The sequence below is a fragment of the Chelonia mydas genome, chromosome 16 (genome assembly GCF_015237465.2).
Source record: "Chelonia mydas isolate rCheMyd1 chromosome 16, rCheMyd1.pri.v2, whole genome shotgun sequence".
Classification (NCBI taxonomy): Eukaryota; Metazoa; Chordata; order Testudines; family Cheloniidae; genus Chelonia; species Chelonia mydas.
In genome coordinates, this window is record NC_057857.1 from 20,949,605 (window position 1) to 20,972,009 (window position 22,405).

At 45.9% G+C, this 22,405-nt stretch overlaps 1 protein-coding gene across 34 annotated transcripts in view; it reads left to right on the forward strand.

The window, feature by feature from the left end:
• LOC102934027 (DAB2 interacting protein) overlaps window positions 1–22,405 on the forward strand; it is a 435,191-nt gene that overhangs the window by 305,879 nt on the left and 106,907 nt on the right. The window contains exon 1 of one of the 34 annotated variants that reach the window (XM_043530267.1): window positions 5,820–5,933. The exons of 32 other annotated variants lie outside the window; for them this stretch is intronic. The gene's annotated coding sequence lies outside the window, so the exon portion shown is untranslated. Of the gene's footprint in view, window positions 1–5,819; window positions 5,934–10,469; window positions 10,689–22,405 lie in introns of those variants that run through there. One more of the 34 variants, XM_037879729.2, reaches the window with a different exon arrangement.

A 22,405-nucleotide genomic window follows, 5' to 3' on the forward strand; every position in this document is an offset into this window, starting at 1 on the left:
CCAAGTTGGGAGCCTGGATGGTAGCCTGGCTTGGAGTGGAGACCTGGTAGTAGCCCAGCTGGAGAGCCAGGATCCCCGCATTCTTGTCAATTTCAGGGCTTCAGCTGATCCCTGAAATTGACAAGACAGCCAACAGCTGATGTAAGGAGCACAGTGTCTACAGAGACACTGCGTCAGGCTAACTACACCGACATAAGCCCTGAGCCTCTCGGGGAGGTGCAGTAATTATATTGGTGTAGCCGGACACCTACATCAGCGGGAGCAAGGCTGTGGTACAGACACTGGCATAATTAGGTTGACATAAGCTGCCTTGCGTCAGCCTAACTCTTTAGTATAGATCAGGCCTCAAAGACGCTTGGTCGTCTCAAGGGATCCTCTTCCACAGCTTGCGCGCTCTCTCTCTCTCTCCTTTCCCCTTGTAAGGATTTTCTGTGTTTTCCTGACTCAACTGAGAGCCTCCAGCCACAATGCAGCCGCGTCATGTGCCCTGCTTATTATGAACTGAGAAGTCCAGTCCATGATTCCATTGGCACTCTGTGCTGCTGCTCTCTTTAGGTGTGTGGTGCATATTCTCACTCCAGCCCTTGGAGATGACTCATGTGAGGGATGTTGCCTTCCGGAGCAGATTGGCACTAAATCCCAGCACAGGAGATGCCCATGGCAGCTGGATAATATGGTGACGGTGATTTAGAAATGCTTATAACAACCCTGGCTCGCAGTTCCATAAAGAGTCTCCTCTCCCTTATCCTCACTCTGTAGCCAGTTCTTTCAAATGAAACACCTCCCCACGACTTGCCCACTGCCCAGCTGGCTTAGCAGATGCCCTGTCAATAGCCAGAACTTTTGCATCTGAGAAGGAAATGAGCAGGAGCTTAGTCAAAGCTGCAGAACTTCTATAGAGACGCAGAAGAGACGTTTCCCTTGCCCAGCTGGGCACTGTTGTTTCAGCCATATGTTTTGACCTGGAGTGAGTCAGGCGGGATCAGAAGTCCTGGGAAAAGCGCATTGGTGTCAGTGGGTGTCCTCATGCCAGTGCAATTCTGGCAATGGTAGGTCCAGATCGCTGCACTGGTGTGATGGGCAGAGTTCACCCACTTGACTCCCAGCCAGCGAACAGGACCCAGTGAAGGTGGGCTGCAGCCAGTAGATATATGGTAAAGACTTGGGAATAAGAATTAGGGTGATAAAACCAAGAATTTTAGCAAAAGCCTTTAAGCAGTTTGTCACACACACAATCTGATAGGCTAATGTACTGGCTATTAATTCTTTCAAAGTGATTGTGCAACATGGTACGTGCACTGGTGCCATCCCATGCATAACAGAGCTGAAAATCCCAGAGGTAATTTAAACCAGTTCTTCCACCAGCAGGGCATTTCCTCGGAGCCGCTGTCCCTTGAGTGCACCTCAGACTTCAGGTCCTCCCAGTCCCTCATGAAATGTCTGGCACTGGGGAGTCTGTGCTCCTGAGGGCCTTCTTAGGAAGATCCCTCCCCGTATGTCATGAAAGATCATATCCTACATTTTTTTGGGAGTAAGGGTATTAATTCTGGGGTGCTGGGCAAATTCCAGCTCAGGAAATTCCTTTCTGTTTCCAAAAATTGCCCCTGCAGTGTCCACTGAATACAGTATTCTTTGCTTTCTGACTTAAAAGCCGTTGTGTAATCTTGCTGTGTGCTGTCAAACTCTTACTTGTTCCACACTAGCAGTGGCAGCATTTGTGTGCGTGTGCGAGTGTGAAGTGATTCCTATGGACCTTTACCTAGAGGGGTTGTGAAGCTTAAGAAAGCCTGTAAAGTGCTTTGTGATCTGCAGATGGAGGCACTAGAGAAAGATAAAGTACATATCATTATTATTATTGGTATTAAACAATACCACCACCCTTTCTATGCTACCCATGGGTCTGTGCAGTCTGGGTTTCTAGGGGATGTCTGCCCTGGGCTTGGGCACGTGGTGGCAAAAGCTCAATCTGCTGAATGTCAAGTGAAATTGAATAGTGCTGAGTGCATTCTCAGAAGAGAAACCCAGCTCCTTCCAGATGATCCGTGGGCAGTGGGTTCCCCAGCCAGAGTGAATCTGGAGCCTTCACCAGGGACTTGCAACCCAAGGGAGGAACAAAAAGGAGAAAGGGGGAAGTCTGGAAAAGAGTGGCCGACAGCCAGGCTTTTAGAGAGACTCCGACCGTTCCCACTTCTGACAGTGACGACAAGGGACATGGACCCATCTTGCAAACCCCTCCCGTCTAAACCAGAATTGACTGTAAGCACTGGCATCGCAGTTACTTCTGTCAGTGGCAGAGTGGTGATTGGTTTTGGAGCCAGGATATTATTTACCACACTTGAATGATGGCGCAGATGTGGGAAGGAAGCGTTTAGACCTAGGAGCTTAGCTGCGGTTTGTGTGCATGCATAAGTCTTGTCCCTCGGCTGGCTTAGTGACGGAACAGACGGGAATACTGCTTTGGAGCCTTTCAGAGAACCGGTTTCTTGTCTATTTCAGTGCTTGCCCTTTCACAAGAGTGAAGGAGCCATTAAGGGCAGAGGGCTGTCATCGTTTAACAGCACCCAGCAGCACCATACAACAATTTAAGACACAGAATGAAGGAAGAAGAATTCTGATCCCGTTGAAACTGTGAAGGGAATTTAAATGAGCAGAATGATCACTAAGATGGCTTTTGGCCAGGACACAGGGTTATCATCTTGACTCTTACAAAAAGTGCCCTGAGAATTATGACTACAAGTGCCCATGACCTCTGCATCAACTTGTCCATTAATATGAGGGGCCACTAGTTCAGTGCAGACTTACAAGGGGAAACTCTAGGCACAGAACTGCCCAGCACCACTTCCTATAGCATCAGGGTATTCCATGCATGTCTGCCATGGTCCTTCTTAACTTGGTAATATCACTCGGGTGAAGTGACTTGCCCCAGATCAGATGGTGAGGCAGTGGCGAAGCCCTGACACTCTAAATCTAAATTCGCCCCCTGCTCTGAATCACTAGGCAACATTCCCAGCCCCATAGCAAGTGCAGGAGAAATCTCTGGGAAATTCCTGCACCCTTATCTGTGTTGCTTGTTTGTTACTGGTGTCCTAAGCACTTTCCTGTCTCCCTGATTCTGAGAACAGAACTCTCATCCACTCCAATCTGTTACTCCATGGCCAATTGCAGGAGGTGGAAGAACCCTGGGAAGAGCTAGTCACAGCATTTACGGGGATACGTGTTTCCTACCCAGTACTATAGAAATGGCCTTCCCAGAGCTTGGCAGGTTAATGTTAACATAGGCTCACTTTTGACCACGAGCCCCCTGAGCGGCTGGAGAATGCTTAACCGTGGCAGCTTTCTTGTAGTAAGATGAAGGTGTGCTGTTGCTTTAAAGACTTAGCTTGCTGCTTAATGTACACATGAGCTGCTGCGCAGAGTAAACAGTAAGCAGTGGGTGTCCATGTCTGTCCCGCTCCATCAGTCCCTGATCCTGTTCTCTGGGCCGGGGGAGTCAGATACCGAGCTGGTGTCCTTGCAAAATTGGGGTTCACCCCAGCCAGATGGTGCTGAGAGCTTGGCTTGTACGCACTCTGTGACCGTCCCCGGGTGGCTACCCGGAATGCTGTAGCGTATGCCAGCCTCTTGCAAGTTTGCCCCCTCAGCCAGACTGACGAGTAACCCTGGGAATGTCCGAGCTTTGTCACATGTAGCAAGTAAAGTGGTTGACGACACATTAATCACTGATGGCCACGCTGCCTGGGTGCTTTTCAGTTCACTCGTGGAAGCCTGCTGTGTTGCAAAAGAAAAGAAAAAAAAGAAGTCTGATAAAGGGACCTTTGAACCCCAGCATTTGTGTCTCCGCTGTTGCCTGGGCACTGAGCTAGAGAGATCACTAGCACCAAAGGAACTTGTTTGCCACCCCGGATGCTCATGCTTTCAGTCATGGGCTTCAGTAGCATTAACACTTCTCTGTGTTTGTCGATTGCTTTCTGCCTGCTGACTGTGGGGTCACTTCATAAACCACCCGATAATGCCTGGTGGTGGGAGCTGGAAACCAGAACCCCACAGAAACCTCACTTGGAATGTCAGCAAGTTGGTTCCTGGTCCATGCTTCCACCACAGCTGTGGAGATCAGATCAGCCCCGCCCCAAATTGGTACATCTGGGCGTTCTCAGTGGAGGGGCTGCAGCCCTGCTTGTTAGTTGTGTTGTGGTATCCCCTAGGAGCTGCAGACAGGGACTAAGCCTCCACTGGGCTCGGTGCCATACAAACCCAGAGCAAAGAGATGGTTCTTGTCCCAAGGAGCTTACATTCTCCAGCTGTCTCCCGCAATAGCCAGCCCCAAGTTTTCAAAAGTCTCCCTCCACCCATATAATTTGATTGGCTTGAAAATCATGAAATTTAAACAACAAATAAATCTGGGGTTCCTTTCATTTCCCTTCTGGATTGTGAGTCTTTAGGGGTCATGTTTTCAAGCTTTTGTTTGCAGCCATGAGGGCTAGAAAGTTACTTTTTTAAAAAAGCAAAAGCTGAGATTCTGGTATGTTCCCATGACTCCAGGAGCTGGGCCTGCATGAAAAACACCAAATACCACGAGACTCGCAATACGATCACAAGAATTGACGCAATACAATCACCAGAGTTGGCTACACTGCATCTCTTCCTCGCACTTGGTTCAACCGAGCACGAATGTGTTGATCTCTAGGGCACTCTCCAAAGCCTTTGCCTGGGTTGAGTGGGGAAGACCTTATTTGTTGTAGGTTCGGGCATTTGATCTTCCAGCTGATGTTGTGTACACTGTGGTTTGGATTGGGAGGTGTGTAGTAGCTGTCATCAAGGTCTAGGTGCATGAACCATGGATGTGTACATTGTATAAATCAAATAAATAACTCTGTTCTGAATCATGGGGGAAACCCCCCTCCCCCCCAGCCCGATTCCACACTTCAAATCAGCCAGCACCAGCCTTGTCTGTACAGAACAGCCATTTCCTCTCCTTCTGGAAGTAATCTTTAGGGTAGTTTATGTGAGCGGGGCAGCAAGCAAAGAAAGAATCCAAGTTTCTGAAGTAAATGCTGCCATCTGTCATGCAAAATAACAGATTAGGACTCTACGTGTGTGAGGGAGTGTGTGAAACCAAATCTCAAGGGTTGCACGGATACTGTGCCGCTCATTGCCCTTTGCAGACCAGCACACGTTAAAGGGGCTACGCTCCAACAAAGTTCCTATAAAGCTGGCTTGCATTCGCAGCTCCTGCGCGTGGCCCCTTTCACAATGATTAAATTGTCAGGCCAGCTGCCGTTCTCTTCATTGCACTCTAGAATGTGTTCCTGTAACCTTCATAGAAATCAAGTGGTACTGTGTTTGTGTCTTAGATTGTACGTGTATGAAATATATCCTCATACAGAGAGAGAGAGAGACACTCATGTAATGAAAACTTAGAACCGTACCAGTAATAATAGCTAGCTGTTATATAGAGCTTTCTGCTGTAGGTCTCAAAGTACTTTACAAGGGAGGTCAGTATCATTATCCCCATTTTACAAAAGGGGAAACTGAGGCCCCATAATACCCTAATTTGGGCAGATGATAGTTTATCTTTTAATTCCACATCTCCTGCCCCCAGTTGCTGGTGCTAGCAAATGCTAAAGCATTTCTATATAGAGATACTTGTTTTGTTTTCTTATGGGCTTTGTGCTGTGCAGTTTTTGTGGCTGCAGTGTTTTTATTTTTCCCAGACTGAGCCTAGACCTTTGTTTCCTATTGACTCACGCCACCTTTCGCCTGCCCCTTCCTGTCCTGCACATAAACACAATGTGGGAGTGGGAAGTGAACATGACAGCTGGGCCCCCATTTTGATAGATGCATGTGTATTACACCACTTGAGAGCCAGCCCGCTGAGGAAGGAAGCGATAGAGATGTAATGGAGGAGTTGCACACTCTGAAAGCTCTCGGGAAAGGTAAGAGAACCACAGCAGGGTGGGATTTCAACAGAGAACATGGCTATATGTTCAGAGCAGTTAGGTTGTTGTGGCAAGCTTTAGCCTGGCTGTGATTAGCTGGCTCATCTGTGCCTGGCTGTTCTGTCCTGCATCATGTGAGGACCTTACGAACATGTCGTGCTTATAACGAGAGTCTTAGCACTTTTGAGGGACACTTTATTTTTCAAGGCTCTGCCTGCCTGAATTTCTGATGGTGCCATGGAACCAAAAGTTGCCAGCAGGTCTGTTCTATCTACACAGATCCAAAGAATCAAGTTGATTTCTCAGGCTGGCTTTCTGTCTTTTCTTTTTAACATTTAGCAACTGAGTCTTTACCAGACAAACAGTGGAAGTCCTTGAGCTGTCCTGCAGCAGCAGCAACACGAGAGAGCCTGCGTCAGTGTGTGGGCTTATTTTGCCATTGCTCCCAACCTCTAGTGTCAAAAGGGTGGCTAGTCTCCCCTTCATGCCTGTGTACCGCTCTTCACTCCTATTACCACTAATGGAAATTACCCATACGTACGGAGAGGGAGGAGAGAGTCCTAAATCTTAGCGCAACATCAACATGCATTTTCATCACCCAGGTTTCAGCAATAATGAACTGTGTCTGGGTTTAAAACAAAGGGGTGAGAGGGTGAGCGTGTTAGGGCCATTCAGAATATCTGCAGGTGAGCTGATGAAATATGAGCAGTAAAAATTGAATATTTCAGGGTCTAAGCAGCCTATCTGTAGGCACCAGGAATGCCATTTTCCCTCAGTATACAAGATTACCTTCCTTTGAAACATCCACTATTAGCTGCTGCTGGGGGCTAGATACCATATCAGATGGCCTAGGGGTCAGATCTGGGATACTGTGCTAGAGGGATACATAAAAGCACAAAGACGATAAGTGTCTTGCCAAAGGCCATCGAGTGAGTCAGACCTGACCACAGCTCCCAGGGTTCTCAGACTGCTCTTTCTGTAATGATAATGCTTAGTTCATACTTAATACTTATTAAATATTAATCAATCAGTCCTTCCAACAGCTCTGCGAGGTAGGTACCATTGATGATATTCCCATTTCATAAAGGGGAAACCTGAGGCAGAAATTAAATCACTTGCCTAACACAGCAGAGGCTCTGAGTCAGAATAACTGGAAGCTCTTGGGGGCAGGGACTGTGTCTCATTATATGTTTGTACAGCACCTGCACAGTAGGGCCCAATCTCAATTGGTGCTACTGTAATACCCCTAACAGTTGGCCATGCTTTTCTCAGTAAATACTGTGTGGCCTCCCTAAGATTGCTGCTGGTAGCCAAGGACCAAGGGGTGTTACTCTGAAATGGGCTGTGTTTATGAAGAGGGAATTTACCATGTACGTTACAAAAGTGCTACCAGAGGTGACAGCTGTTTCTTTGAATTGTTTTACCACCACCATTTTCCGTGGACATTTTCACTCTTGTCTTCATTTGCTGGTTAGTCGTGAAATAACGAAACCAGAATCCCTGCCCTCCCCTCTGCCCTAATGATCAGCTGACAGAAGGGGCTCATGCACGGACATCTGAACCACATGAGAATCCCTATAAAGTCAAACTGCTGGGCCCCAGAGACCCTCTTAAACACACAGCTGTGGATGCATAGTAAATCTAGCTCTTAAATAGGGTTATTCCCTGATCAAGCACCCTGGAGGCCCCTTAGCCTTCACGGACACTCAACCTGGTGTTAATTATAGGGCTGAGCCTATGAAGGTCAGGTCTCATGCTATTCATACTGGAATCAGATTTCTAACCAAGTTTATTATTTCCCTATGAGGGGTGAACCATAATGCATAATAATATGCCAGGTCCAGGGCTCTTAGGAACAGACCTGAAACTGTACATATTTATGGGCAGTGTTGTGCGAGAACATGACAAAAATGAATGATCACATTCTCTAGTATAATCACTATACAAAACAATGGTTGTGACTGAAGGCAAGTAAAAAAATATACACAGAAGAAAATGTACTACCAGGTTCCATGTTATAGACTGGCGAGATAGAACTGTCTCTTTCTCTGTGTGTGTATATAATATACATGTGTGTCCAAACCATTTAAAGGACACTTAGGCCCCCAAGATACCTTTGCTCATGAAAGAGAAGCTCCATGCAGCAGCCCTGGAAAAATATCTGTTGTATTTTTATAAGACTTATAATGTGAAGAATCACAGAAATGTTGGGCTAGAGGTGACCTCGAGAGGTCATCTAGTCCATCCCCCTGCGTTGAGGCAGGACCAAGTATTATCTAGAGACCATCCCTGACCGGTGTTTGTCCAACCTGTTCTTAAAAACCTCCAGTGGTGACAGGGATTCCACAACCTCCCTTGATAACCTATTCCAGAATTTAACTACCCGTAGAGTTAGAAACCTTTTCCCAATATCTAACTGAAATCTCCCTTGCTGCAGATTAAGCCGATTCCTTCTTGTTCTGCTGTTAGTAGATATTTGGTTCCTCACCAGTGCAATGCTGTGGAGAAGGCATAGCTGCATCCTTGCCAAATGTTCTTATTTAAAAGGGACAATTTCAATATTTTAGCAGATTATTTGGCATTTTCCATCATTCTGTCCTCCCAGAAAGTTCTCTGTAGACGATCGCATTTCTGTGCCGTTCAAAGGAGTGTCCCTATTTATCTGCCAAGTGCTGCCAATTATATTTTGGCGCCTAAGCTGGTTGCATCCTTTTAAAGATTACATAAAGCACATAATTTTAAGAAGGCAAAGGGCCAATTCTTCTGGTTTATTTACTGCTACTGTTATGAGACTAGGCAGTGGTAACTGGAGTTACTCAGCTGTGGAAAGCACTTACGTGTGTTAAAGCAGAGGACATCTGTGCCCATTAACACCAATGTTCGGAGAAGCTCTACTGGGTGGGGAGCCCATTTATTTCTAGTCCCACAGCTGGGTTCTGGTAGAAGGCCTGGACTGGCAGACAGAGATGAAATGGCTGCTAGGAATATTTGGCAATGCGACCATGACAGTAAGTGTATTCAGACTCATTATTAAGAGAGTGACATAGTTTCAGGGCATATTTTATTGTTATCATAGTAGGAAGATAGATACCCATCCCTTCCAGAATGAATGCAAACAAATTTGCAGACTGCACCAATTGATTTAAAAGAAAAATACAGGGATGGCAGGTGTTAGGAGAATGTGCTTGAAATAGAGTTTGGATTAACAGGAATCCAAATAAGCCCCCAGATTTGTGCCTTTGTTTTTGTGTTTTATGATTGTTTTTTCTTTTTCCCATCTGGGATCAAAATACCACAAGATTTGCTCTGCTCGCTTTTATTCGTCATACAGGAACTGAACTACCAGACCCCAGTTATTTCAGCCCAGTAAACAGCTCCCTGAGGCACTGACAGAGCATTCACAAACACAGATAAGCATAAGTAGTTGAAACACAAATACCAGAGCCTGCTCATGCCCCTGATTGTCATTGCAGAGCCCTTGAAATGAGCCCCACTCCACTGCACAGTGTGAGAGCAGAAGTTTAATGGAGGCAAAGTTATCTAATGGTTAAAGCAGTGGGCCAGAAGCCAAAACGCCTCGGTTCTGTTCCCATATCCGTCATTGTCTTTCTGTATGACCCTGAGCAATTGACTTCTTTGTGCCTCAGTTTCACCATCCATAAAATAAGAAATGTACCAATCTGATGTGGTGTGATAGTTAAAGGGATACAACTTAAAAACCATATCTGATTTTTTATGATCCCTGTGACCTAATGTTTTTAGTTTGTTTGCCTCTGGGCATTTGACAGCACTTTGTGTATAGTCAACTTTATTTCTCTTTCCCCGGTGTCGCTGTTTGTGTGAGTATTTCGCATAGCAACTGGAGGGATAAGAATGTGGGTGTGAAACCACACCAATCAGTAGAGAGTCTGAGTCCCCACACCTGCCCCCAACTACTTCTGACTCAGGGGTTTTAATGAACTAGATTTCCAGCTGACAGCATCCCTTTAGTAACAAATTATTATTGATTTATTGGTTATTTTTCTGAATTGCCCTAGGGCCTAGAGGCTCAGCCCGTTTGTACCAGCTGCTGTACAAATTCAGAATAAAAAGGCCACTGTTAATAAAGCCCATCTAGGGCCTCAGATAGAGGTAATAGAGAAATGCCAAATGAGTGTTTGTTTCAAATAAAAGTATTGTCATTTTATTTGAATACCACGGGCCTGATGCCACATTCAGGACATGCTCTAAACTCGTTCTGAAACACATGTGAGCTTGGGGTTTTCCAGGAAGGCAGGATTGGGCCCAACAACACAGGGGCAAGAAAAACCGCTGTTAATTCCTCCATTATAATCTCTGGATTTAGGGGCATTGTTAATTTTTTTAAAAATTTATATTTAAAGTTTGAAAATAAGTGTATTTAAATTTCTTCTACTGTCTGTGAGCTTAAAAAGAAGCTCTGTGCCTTTAAATTTGGAATAGCTGGGAGTTGGAGCACTGTCCCTTTAAAAGCACATTACATAGGTTAGAATATAGCCTTTGTTTAACTAGTGATGATTGTTCCCAGTGGACTGCACTGGAATGGTTTACGGAGACCAGAGGGGGCTAAGGCTTGGGGCCAACAGTCAGCTTACAGATCGTAGCTGTTCAGACCATACAAGGAGGAAAAGAGAGGAACAGGGTGATCTCTGCACTTCCTGCAGTGGATTTGGGAGTTTACATTAAATAGTTCTTCCTGGTTCTGGAAAGTGGGCAAGGAAGGGTTGAACTATGGTAAGTCTTCCATCTTAATTGTGTGTGTGTGTGTGTGTGTGTGTGTGTGTGTGTGTTACAAGGGGAGGCTGCAAGCATGCTGTTCTTTGTGAACATGAGGAGAAATAGCAGCTCCTCGCTTCTGTCAATGCGTTTTCTTTAACCATCTTCGACATCCTTTAAATCTCTGCTTTTCCTGACTTTTTTTTTTTTTTTTTTTTTCAAAACTCAGGGCCTCTTGTCTTTCATTTAATTTTTCATTTAATGAAACAGCCCCTTAATTAAATTTAGTTTAACAAATCCCAGGAAAGATTATTGCATGACAAAAAGCAATCTGATTTTTATTATTATTTTTATTATGGTGAAGTAATGAAATCTGTGAATTTTTATCATTCCTCTCCCCCCTCCCACAAGTATGTGTAATTCACAGGGTTAATGATTTAGGATGAATGGAAATGTCAGATTTGCCACTTACGCTGAACTGATCCGATTAACGTCCTATTCATGTTCTTTACTTCTAGTTTTTTTTTTAGTTCCTGGAATTGTGTTATTCTGGGTTAGATCATATAGTGTATGCAATTGCCTGTAAGTTCTTGCTGGTTTCTGTGCGTTTGCCTGGTATGGTGAGGATATTTGATTTCACAGCTATCAATGAGGATCGGAGAACAACAAATAACAATACAAAGGTTGTTTGGGAGTAGGAAAAGTAAAGAGAAATAACAGATCTCTAGGGAAAAGTCTATGAAGTAACAACTAGTTTGACAGCCCTGCTGAGCTCATAGCTAAGAGAAAACAGGCTGAACCCTGAAAACATCTCTAATTTTCTAAAATTTCCTCATTCGGGAACATTTTGCTTCTTCAACTTGTGCCACAAACAATTGCAGTTACCGTAAGTCAGATCAGACAATACTGGATTTCGTACTGAATTTGACTCGCTTATCGGCGCTCTCTCTCACTCTCTCTCTCTTTGCCTTTCCTGGCCTGAACTGTGTTAAATTATTTCCAGACCTACTCATAAATCCTGGTTGAAGGCTAAGGAAGTGATTTGGACAGATATTGGCAGGCTGGGTTCTGGGAACAAGATTTCCCAAGCTCTGAACACATTCAGGCTCCAGAACCAGGGCTTAAATATTTGGAACAACTGTCAAAAACCAGGTCACTTGAACATCAAAAATCTGTGTAAGGAGGAATATCCTGTCCAGGGGATTTGAAACTGTGCAAGTGTCTGGCAATTGTGGCCTGTCAGGATATCGAAACATGGCTTCGTAAGACACATCCCTTTCCCATTGCTGTCAATACCGCACCAGTTCAGCCAACAGAAAAAAAAATCCTCCAGGAAATTAGTAAATAATGTAAAGGTTAAAGGAGGAGTCACTGTTCCTAATTCAGAGGCTGGCTGTTCAAAATTGTACCTCTTTGGCAAAGGACATATGCAGCAGATCTTGACAGTAGGAGAACAGATTTTATGCCTCACTGGATAGCAGTCTACAGGATGGGAAACATAACTTAAGGAAGTGAGATGCATACTGGAAGTGCAAACAACTGCAGCTCTGGGCCAAAATGACAAGGGAAGCAATATTAAAAGCAAAGAATAATATAAAATAGTTATTCAAGAGAAGGATTTCCAAGCAGTGGGGTTCTGGATCAGGCCCATCTCAGTACAAAACACACAGGATATTTTAGGATAACCCCTCTGAGATGCTCACCGTTCAGCAGAAGCTGCAGTACAGTGCATATTCCCCCCCCCCCCCCCCCCCCCCCCCCCCCGCCGCCGCCGCCTTCCCTCCCAGCTGCATCCATCTCTGTCCCAATCCCCAGCTTGCTGACCTCCATCACTGAGACTGACTGGCAGCATTTGTCTTTCAGACATCTTTCCAGCAGGATCACCCCGCCTGCTGATTGTTATTTGAGCAGCACGCCGCCTGCTGGCTGAGGTTCCTTTCCAGAAGGCAGTACCAGCTCCAATCACCAGGATACGGAATTCCTGCCATGGTCACAATAGGTCCCCTGCAGCAGCTGGGGTTAAACTCACTCCCACGAGTCCGGCTAAATGGCCGGGCATGCTGTGCTCATCCCCAGGCTGGTACAAAGAATATTGGCCTTAATTAAAATGTGAGGAGCCCAACTGCACAGGGAGAGCATCTCGTGTTTTCGTGACTAACAGCTAGTGGATCTGAGGATGTGGAAGCTGAGGGTTTAGCTGGGAGGAGTGGGGGCGGGGAGAGGGAAGGAGGGAGATTTGGACATACTGCTCTGCTCGCGGCCAAAAATGTTCCATTCCTCTGAGCACCCTCCGTTCTGCTTTGTGAGCTGAGTGGGACTTTTTCCCGGTGGGTTTCTTCCCTTCCTGACAGAGCCACGAAGCTCCCCTGATTTCCCCTGCTTGAACTACATCCCTCAGATGAGGAAGGTTGCTAGGTTGACTGATGGGGAGGGGCAGCAGGACATTGTGTGAACTCCGTGCTGGTGAGGGGTGTTGGACCGGGCTGGGGGCGGCTGGCCTGCCGCCACCCCGGAACAAGTACAGCACAGCTGGAGCAGCACCACTCCCTCCCCCGTCCCTTCTGGCCCCCTCAGTGTGACTCAGTCCTGACCTGCTGGGTTAGAGGTGAGTTCACTGCCCACGGCCTGGTCACACTCTGCCCAAGAAATTGGGGGGGTGTCAGTTATGGTGCTGGATTTCTGTGGTGTGAATGCTTGTCCGCCTGGAACTAGACTGAGGCCTCTAGTGTCACCTGGGTCCCCAGACAACCCTCAGAGGTTCAGTCCCACCTCCCTAGCTGTATTGTTAGTCACGAAAACGCGAGACGCTCTCCCTGTGCAGTTGGGTTCCTCACATTTTAATGAAGGCCAATATTTTTTGCACCAGTTTTATGCTGCCGCTAGTGTGGGTTGTTATTAACTGAACGCTAAGGAGAGCACCACATGTACATCCGTTGGTGAGCCGGTCCCGAGCAGGCTCCACCCTGTGGTGCATACAGACTGCATCTCCAAGGATGCCGGTTTAGTGTGTGTGTGCAGGGCACGATGTGTCCCCACCACCAGGCATGGTGTGCAGCAGCAGAGTGGAGGATGCCTGCAGCACCATCCACACCAGGACACTGGAATGCTAGGTTCATGACAGTCGCTGTCTGCAATGGGTCACATGGGACTGGTGGTGTAGAGGGGCCGAAACCCTTTTCAGCAAGTAATTTAGACTGTACCTTCTTGAAATTAATTAAATCATCTAGGAGATGCTGCAAGTTTTCCCACCACAACCTGATTGATGAGAAACACAAATTTAAGATATTTGGTGTGATAATATAATATACATGGCATCTAAGCAAAGCCTCCTGCAACCAGGAAACGGTGACTCCATTCACCTTGCTATACAGACCCACTTTCCCTGAGAAGTGCTTACATACCCGAGTGATGGTAGCTCTAGAGAACCCTGCAATAGCTAGCTAGAAAATGGTGTTTCTTGAGGGACAACAGAAGAGTGTGCGGCCTCCTACCCCTGAGCTGAAGAAGAAAGGGTTCCTTTCCCTAATGTGGAGTGGGTGACTTTCTTTCCTGCAGGCAGTGGGCGCCTGACACTGGATAAGTAGCTTTGATGTGATTCATAAAAAGCTAATTTATAATTTGCCAGAATATAATCCTGTTTGATCAGTGTTATTCAGTTCTTCTTTCTTTTAAAATTCAGTGCACTTAACTACTCTACGAGGGTTTATGAATGTTTAAAAATTGCTTTGTGCTCCCTAAAGTAATTTGACAAGTCTGACAGCTATTGATTAAAAACCTGAAATTATTCAGGCTGAAGGATGACTTGGGGGATTAGATAGAAAGTTTTTTCAAATGTGAAAGGAAATAAGATGTTGGAAAGTAAATATGTTCTTGAATATTTTTGAAAAATCCATTACAACTGTGAAATTAAATTGAAATTAGATATTTGGGGTGGGGATGAAGGAACTAAATGCTGGCTTTGCTATGTAGGTATCAGGGAGCAATCCACCAGCCCAGGTCCGTAAATCTCAATTGTACCCTGCAAAGTGCTAGCAGAAGGACTCTGTGATGAAAAATCCATTCCAGGTCTTGATTAGGAGGCATCCTTAGAGGAACCATTGATGGTCCCTGGTGCCAGCCACTGGAGTAGATGCAGCCATGTGGCAGCCCCCATCCTGAGGCCAGATGCACAGCAGGGCTCAGGGACTGAGAGGGAGGTGCAAAGATGGGTTTGTGTTGGAGTTGCTGGGGCCTGGTTCAGCCCCATACTGAATTAGAGAAACTTCAAGGTTGCCCTAACGGGTACGCCACATGCAATTGGTAAGTGGCATCCAGGAATAGCCAGGGTATTAAATGGCCCCAGCATACCCCGTCCTTCCCCGGCTCAGCCTCTGCATCTGGAGCCCCATGCAAGAGTGCCAGAAAACTGGCTATGCTCTTTCTTCCCCTGTTGGGGATGCCCTGTTTCAGGGCAATCTCCCAACAGGCCCATAAAACAGCTGTTGGGCCACTTTATCCGTGCCTCACCTGCACAAATTGGATTTGGCTCTGGGCGGTCCTGCTTCTTGCTGTAGCTGAATCCGAACTGGGACCCTTGTGTCCTCGGCAGCAAGTCTATCCAGTAACATCTATTGGCTGAGCCAAAAGGAAGCCTCTTCCCCTGGCCTAGCTGCCAGGTGCTGCACTAAACTGGATCCTAGCCCGAGATCAGTCAGCAGATTTGACTGTCTCCTTGCAGAGCAAGACACCTCCAGTACCATGAGAAGTATCTACCCCACCTATCAGAGCTCTCCATTAGGACGAGCTGAAATCCAGCGATGGCAGCTGGGATTGTGGAGTGTAGAGTTCTTTATCTGCTGCCTGCTTTGAGAGGGTGAAGTCTCTCCTCTCCTTGCACCCAGAGAGGGGAAACAGCCCAAGATCCTCAGATTCCCTTTTGAAATCAGTGGGAATTAGGCACCTCAGAACCTTTGAGGACCTGGGCCAGAGACCCCGCTGAATCTGACATTCTCCTGGGAGGCAGTGACAGTGTGTTCCATGTTCTCGAGTCTCAAGAAAGATTTCCATTAACGGGGTGGGTTATTGTTAATATCAATGAGGAAAAATGAATATTTATAAACCGGGAAGAAACAAACCATGATGTGAGCACTGTAGGCTAGTATGAGAGATGTGGCCACTCTTGGTAGGGTGTGACTATTTGGCAAATGAGAAGAATTCACTAACATCTAGCCCCTGTTGTTTAACTGCGTGATTAGTGGTTGCTGCTTTCTCATTGGTTGTATTTATTCTGGTTTTTGCTGTTGATATTGTATTTTGGAATGTATTCTGTACATTATGCCTCTGTCTATGTAGATAATACAGCGGGATCTGGTATTGCTGGCCATGGCGTGCAGTGATGATTCATATCTGTGGATCAGAAATTGCTTTGCAAAAGCCATTTCCCACTGGTGCTGCTGTGCCTGTAATAATCATAAATGTCCTGTGCTTCTTTAGCACCCTTCATTGCATGCTCTCAACACACTTTATGAACATCAATTAATTTAGCCTCACAGCTCCCCTGGGTGGAAGGTTTATATTTTACAGATGAAGAAACTGAGGCACAGGGAAATGAAGTGACTTGCTCTGAGTCACACAGTGAGTCAGTGGCAGGGCTAAGATTAGAACTAGATCTTGAGGCTCTCAAACCTCATGCCGTTAACCTCGCACTTCCAACTTTTGTACTCTGGTTTATCAGTGGGGAACCAGAAGTCAGTGCGCAGAATCTCTTTGATGGTTTTGCAGGTAAGGAAGAATTTCACCCCTTTCCGAGGGCCACTCTGCTGCAGGTAGGAATGCTAAGACTTACGACAGGTTTCAGAGTGGTAGCCGTGTTAGTCTGTATCAGCAAAAACAACGAAGTGGGTTCTAGCCCATGAAAGCTGGTGCCCAAATAAATTTGTTGAGACTTATGAGAGTCAGTTGTGACCTACTGACACGCCTTGGCATTCCAATGTCTTCCAGAAATGGATCTGTTCTTGCAAGATTGAGATTTTGCTTCTGTGGGCGGGGAGAGGGCATGGGGGAGTTCATGTATGATGTGGGATGTTGTGAATATAATGACAAAGCAGCATGGCAGGGTTACCTAAGTTGATTGATTTTGCACCCACAGAAGTCAATGGCAAACAGGAAAAACTAAAGGCCTATGAAAGAGTTGCCTGTGTAATTGGCATTTTGCCATTGCCTTCTGCTCTAACTCAGCTTTGTTTTCAACTGGATCATTCTGTCGAGGTGGCTAGAACCCCTTTTGACCAAAGGCGCTTAGATAGAAATCCAGTGGACGTTGCTGTCTGGTTCAGTGATCATGCCTGCACTGGTCGGTAGCCACATACCACTCACTGAACTCTGGAGGTCCTGTCCCTGCATGCACTGGGCTCAGTGTAAAACCCAGGATGGGTTCACTGGGGTCTGATTTCTTCTTTAGTTGGTAAGGGCAGCCCTCAGTGTGTTACATGGCATGTTCAGTGTCATTTGACTGCGAACGATGTTCTAATACTGTTCACTGTGCATGGCCCTTGGTTGCATGTCAACAGCAGAAAATAAGCTGAAAAATGAGGGAAGAGAAAGCAGAACTTAAAACCTAGTTACTGCTGAAAAAGATCCATGCCACACTCAAGACCAGCTATCTGTCATTCCTGCAGCAAGCCTGGATTATGCTTCAATGCTCTACCTCCAAAGCAAAAGTTAGTAATAATACTGACCCTGGGTGCACTTTGAATTTAGCTATCTCTGATTAAGTGAGTTTTTCTTTCCTCAAGCATGATTTAGTTCTTATCTTCAGAATGAAGGATTTATGGTAAGAAAGTGTAGAGAAATTGAAGGAAAATCCTTCCCTCCCCCCATTCCCCCCCAGTTATAATCTAGGACCTGATGAGGCAGCTCAAAGATCAGACTTCAATGGATTCCTATCTTGGAATTCTCCTCTTTCCTGCTGCAGTGGCAGGAACCGCCTGCATCGGAAGGACTTTTCCCCCTGCTCTACTGGTAATGAGTGTGGAATGCGGAACTCTTTGCTAATAATGTCCCTGCGCCTCAAGGTGAGGTGGCGAGCGTCATAAGGACCCTGCAGTTGTACGTATAGTGGAAAGTCTCCCAAGCATGGGATGAATGTCATTAATGGATTCATCCATCAGTGGAATGTTCTGAGATGTTTAAAGCAGAAGGACAATGCCAGGGTTGGTGCTCAGTACGGAGACTGGGGCTATGTTTGGAGACTTTGCCTGGCGCTGCCTAGACTACCAGAGTCTGCGTGTGGCAGTGACAGATTCCTGGTGGAAGGGACTCTGAGGCACTCTGCAGCATCTCCTGCCGCTGCCTACCAAAAGGAAGTCCCACCCAGGCCTCCTCAGCTAGAAGTTCAGTGGCCACAACTCGAACTCAGCCTCTTTACGGGCAGATGAATGTTGTGTAAAACCCTCTGCCAAATGCATCTACGCTCCAAGGGGAAACTGTTGAGGGGCAGTGTGACTGCAGTAGGTTTGTGGTTTCTTGCTTGTCCTTGCAATGTTTACGCGAGTCCAGAGGACAACGCAGTTCTGAGCAGAACTGTTCGCATACATGCACAGTGTGCCATAGAGCCTGTACCCGTACATTCTGGGACACCAAAAGCATCTAATCCATGGTGGCCCACCCCACTCCAAAGGCAAGGCACTGCATGTGTCAGGGGATCAGCTGCAGCATTCATAACTTCCCATCCACAACAGAAAGGCACCAGTGTGCGTGACACAATTAACCTGGACCTACACAGAAGACCTTACTCCAGGCACTGACACTAGCCCCTACCACCACTACCTGTAAAACACACAGGGCAGCATCCATGCTGTGCAAGCCCTAAGGCATCATTTGCTACACTATTGCCCTCTGGCAGCAGACAGGCCATTAATATACATCTCAAAGCCAAGGCTGTCAGCGTTTTGTTTTAGGCTCACCTGCCTAAGCATGGAAAGCCTGTATTCTGGCCTGGAGAGCCAGGTGGAGAAATACACGTCATGGGCAGGGTGCTGGAGCTTCGCCTGATCTCACTAGCTAGCAGTCCGTGCCTGTTATCTAATTGATTTGTTTCACAAGGAGCTGTGCAAATCCGCTGCTAGGAATAGGTTTGCCGCTACCGGCCAGTTGAATCTGCTCATTTCCTGGAAAGTCATCCAACCACTACTTTCCTAATTTGATTGTGCTGTTCTAGTGTCCTGTGCCGTGCTGGCATGGTATCCTGACAAATGCTTAAGTATTCTGTGCGGGCGTTCAGATTACTTCTGTGTACGGATCTAGCAAAACTTGTCAGAAATGATTCTGCTGATCTCTTAATTAGGGTTTTGTGGGGAGTTTTTCAAAGACTTGGTCGAGTAGAAGTGAGTAGCAGAGGGTAGGAAGGGAGTAAGACTTGACTGAGGGATGTACAACAATCTGCTCTGAGTCTGCTGTCCTGTGTTGGACTGAATGCACTGGATGGCTTTACATTTCTTCTGGTTCCAACCCCGAACAATATTTTAACATTTTTGTTTTCTTTTCCCCCCCATGTAAATGCAAAGCGTGTTTGCCAATCGCAGATCAGATGGAACGATGATCATTACTCGGCAGTTGGGGAATGATCATTACATATTTAATATCACCATCAATATAATTACGTGGGTCTGCTGTCAGTTCTGGTGTAAGCGAATAGCTTTCTCCTAACGCTATGGTTATGCAGTATGTTCATGTTTTCATCTGATGACAGCAGAGGCCTCTTCCCGTGGTAAAGAGAGGTCTGAGCTGCAAGTTTACTCGACACATTGTTCCCCATGGGCAGTAAATGTCAGTCTTCCCAAGCCATTGCCAATGTACCATTTGTTTAAGGAAAATAATTTATAGTTGACAAGACTATTCAACGACTTCTAATGTGTGACAAAGTAAATACCGTGTGGAATACAGTAGATTTCTTTAAAGGGACATTGGCTAGATGGATAGGGCCAATGTTTTACTTACCTTTTAAAATTTTATTTCCATTTTGTTGTTTTGATCCCTTAAAAATTATTCTGCAAGTCGAGCTGGATGAATAGAGGATTGTAAGACAAGGGGAAAAAATTCAGGTTGAACCATAAACTAAAATTTTCAAAAATTTTAATGAATTGAAGAGTCAGGAAAATATCATTTGTGGTTGAACAAAATGTTTAGTTTCTATTTTGACTATTTTAAAATGTTTTTGAAATTTTTAAGACTAAAACTAAAGGAAATTTTGAAGTGAAAAGGGTTTTCAAACTAAAAAATTGAATGTTTTTGTTTTGAAAATGCTGCAACAAAACATTTTGATTTGGATTCGTGAAACATTTTGATGTCATCGAATCTGCATTTTCATCCGGAAAAAAGTGTGAGCTGAAAAATTGTGCCCAGTTCTGTCTGTAAGTACCTACCGTGCCAAATCCCAGGCAGGACAGCTTATAGGGGTGTTCCTGCAGTACAGTGAACTGTTGCCCTAAGGTGCCGTAATGTTTTCCAAAGGGGGTGGAGGGAGTATTTCAGCATCCTACAGTAATGGGCCCAAACACTCCAGTTGACGTGAGTATTTTTGCAGTGTTTGGGGGCCATTCTTGTAGTGCATATATTCTTTTAATAGGACACCCTTCAGAGTTTTGGCTGCAGCATTGTGACATCCATGCCCTGCCCCCATCTTCTGCTCCCTGTGGGCTGGTAGCTTATTGAAATTCTCAAGAATTTATGCCAGGTGCTGAGAGAAATGGAATCCTTGTAAATTTCAACTAAAATATCTGCAGGAATAAAGCAGGCGGGCAGAGCTGAGCCGCAAGGGGAAGGGAGAGAGCAACATTCATGGGACACTTGTTAGCTAAAACACACCCAGCTAGGTCAGGTCTTTGTCCTCCCAGCCTTGGCACACCTTCCCTTTTATTAACAGAGAGCCCAGTGTTCAAACATTTCCAAGATGCTTTTAATGATTTTAGCAAGCTGGGTTGTTCTCTGAGAAACAGTTTGCCTGTATCTCATTTGAATCAACCCAGGGTTGTTGTGTTGCAAATCTGGAAGGTCACTGGATGACAGGAAAACAACTGTGAATTAAATGGGTGCGATTCCGCTCCCCTTGCACCAACATAAGGGCCCAATCTGGAAACTCTTAGGCATGTATGTAGTCCTGTGGGAGTAATGGGATTACTCATGGGAGTAAAGTCGCTCACAGGCTTCCTTGTTTGCAGGATCTGGCCCTCGGTCAGGGTAACTCAGACTCCCTTGATGTGACGGGTACTGCACCAGTATAAAGCAGGTGTGAGAGAGAGGAGACTCTTTACTGGAGCGCGACCATTTTGTTTGTTTAATATTCTAAAAGCAGAGCTAATAGCTATTTTTATCTTCCTCCCTTACCACGTACACAGTCTCTGGTGATGTTTAGCTTGACAGGCCGGGCTGCAGTTATGATGCCCAAAATCTTGAAACTGTCATGGAGTGAGGAGAGAATAAAAACCCTGTCTTAAATAAAAGAGCCAGGGAGTTGGAAATGCTGCGTGCGGCACACTTCTCAATCCTCAGAGAGGCTTATTAAATTGCATTGGGGACGCCTTTACGGTGCACAACTAAACTGGCTTTCAGGCTCCACTCTGGATCTCACTGGATTGCATAGCTGTGATGAAGCTACTTGCACAGCTCTGCAATCAAAGGCGTTAAAGCTTTTTTTTCTCTCTTTCAAGCTGGAAGTGAGGCATGGTGTTAAAGATAGGCCGGGACTAGTTCGACCATGTATATAAAGTACCTCTTGTCCAAAGGCATCAGAGCACTTTCCAAACATTCATTCCTTCTCACAGCCCTCCTGCGAGATAGGCCTGTGAAATTAGACCCATTTTACCCAGTGGGGAAACTGAGGCAGGTAAAGATTAGTGATTAGTCGGGGTCACAGAGCAAGTCAATGGCAGAGCTGAAAATAGACCTCAGAAGTCCTGGCTCCCCGTACATTGGAGCCTGGATCCTCAAGCTTGCAATTTCATCTCATTACTTTCTTTGGTCTTGACACTAGCATTTAACACTGAAGTAATTTGCCTCTTGTGTCTGAGATTTGTCTGTGTGTGTATATCAAGGGCTGCGGGGTTCCCAAGGCCTCCACAGAGCATTGCTAACATTTTGGTTAAAATGCACCTGAAATTCACCACCTCTGAGTTTCACTATAAACCCAGGTCCGGATTGCTAAGTTTTGTAAACCTCGCCAGCAGTGCCGTGTCCAGGAATGTGCTGTGGATTCATGGGGATTTGATGCAAAACCCAGTCATTTTGTTGAGTTTTTGAGTTTGTTTAAAATTCAGAATGAAACAGGGACGGGCGTGAAGGGTGACTGAGAACCAGCAGGCTCAGAACAGGAGCAACTATTTGTCCAACCTCCTGTGAAACAAAATACTGACTTCCACCAGAGCTGCAGGCAGCAGCCCCTGTAAACTCAGGGCAGGGCTGGTGTGGTGAGCCGTGGGTATCGGCCCGAGCGCAGACACCTCTTTTTATTTGGCATGTTCTGAATGATGTGGTTTGGAACCAGTTTTAACACCAAGCCTTTTCCCCATCTCAGTCAGCAGCCTGAGTTTTATTAGAGTGCTCTCTCCAAGCAGGATCCGAACGCTACGTCGTATGCAGACACTTGGAGTTGGGGGCCCCTCTGTGAATTTCCGTACTGGTCTGTTTTCCTTTCGATAAGAGGAGAACATTGTTCATTATTGACAAAAACAGATGGGGAGTGAAATGAATCATCTTTCCCA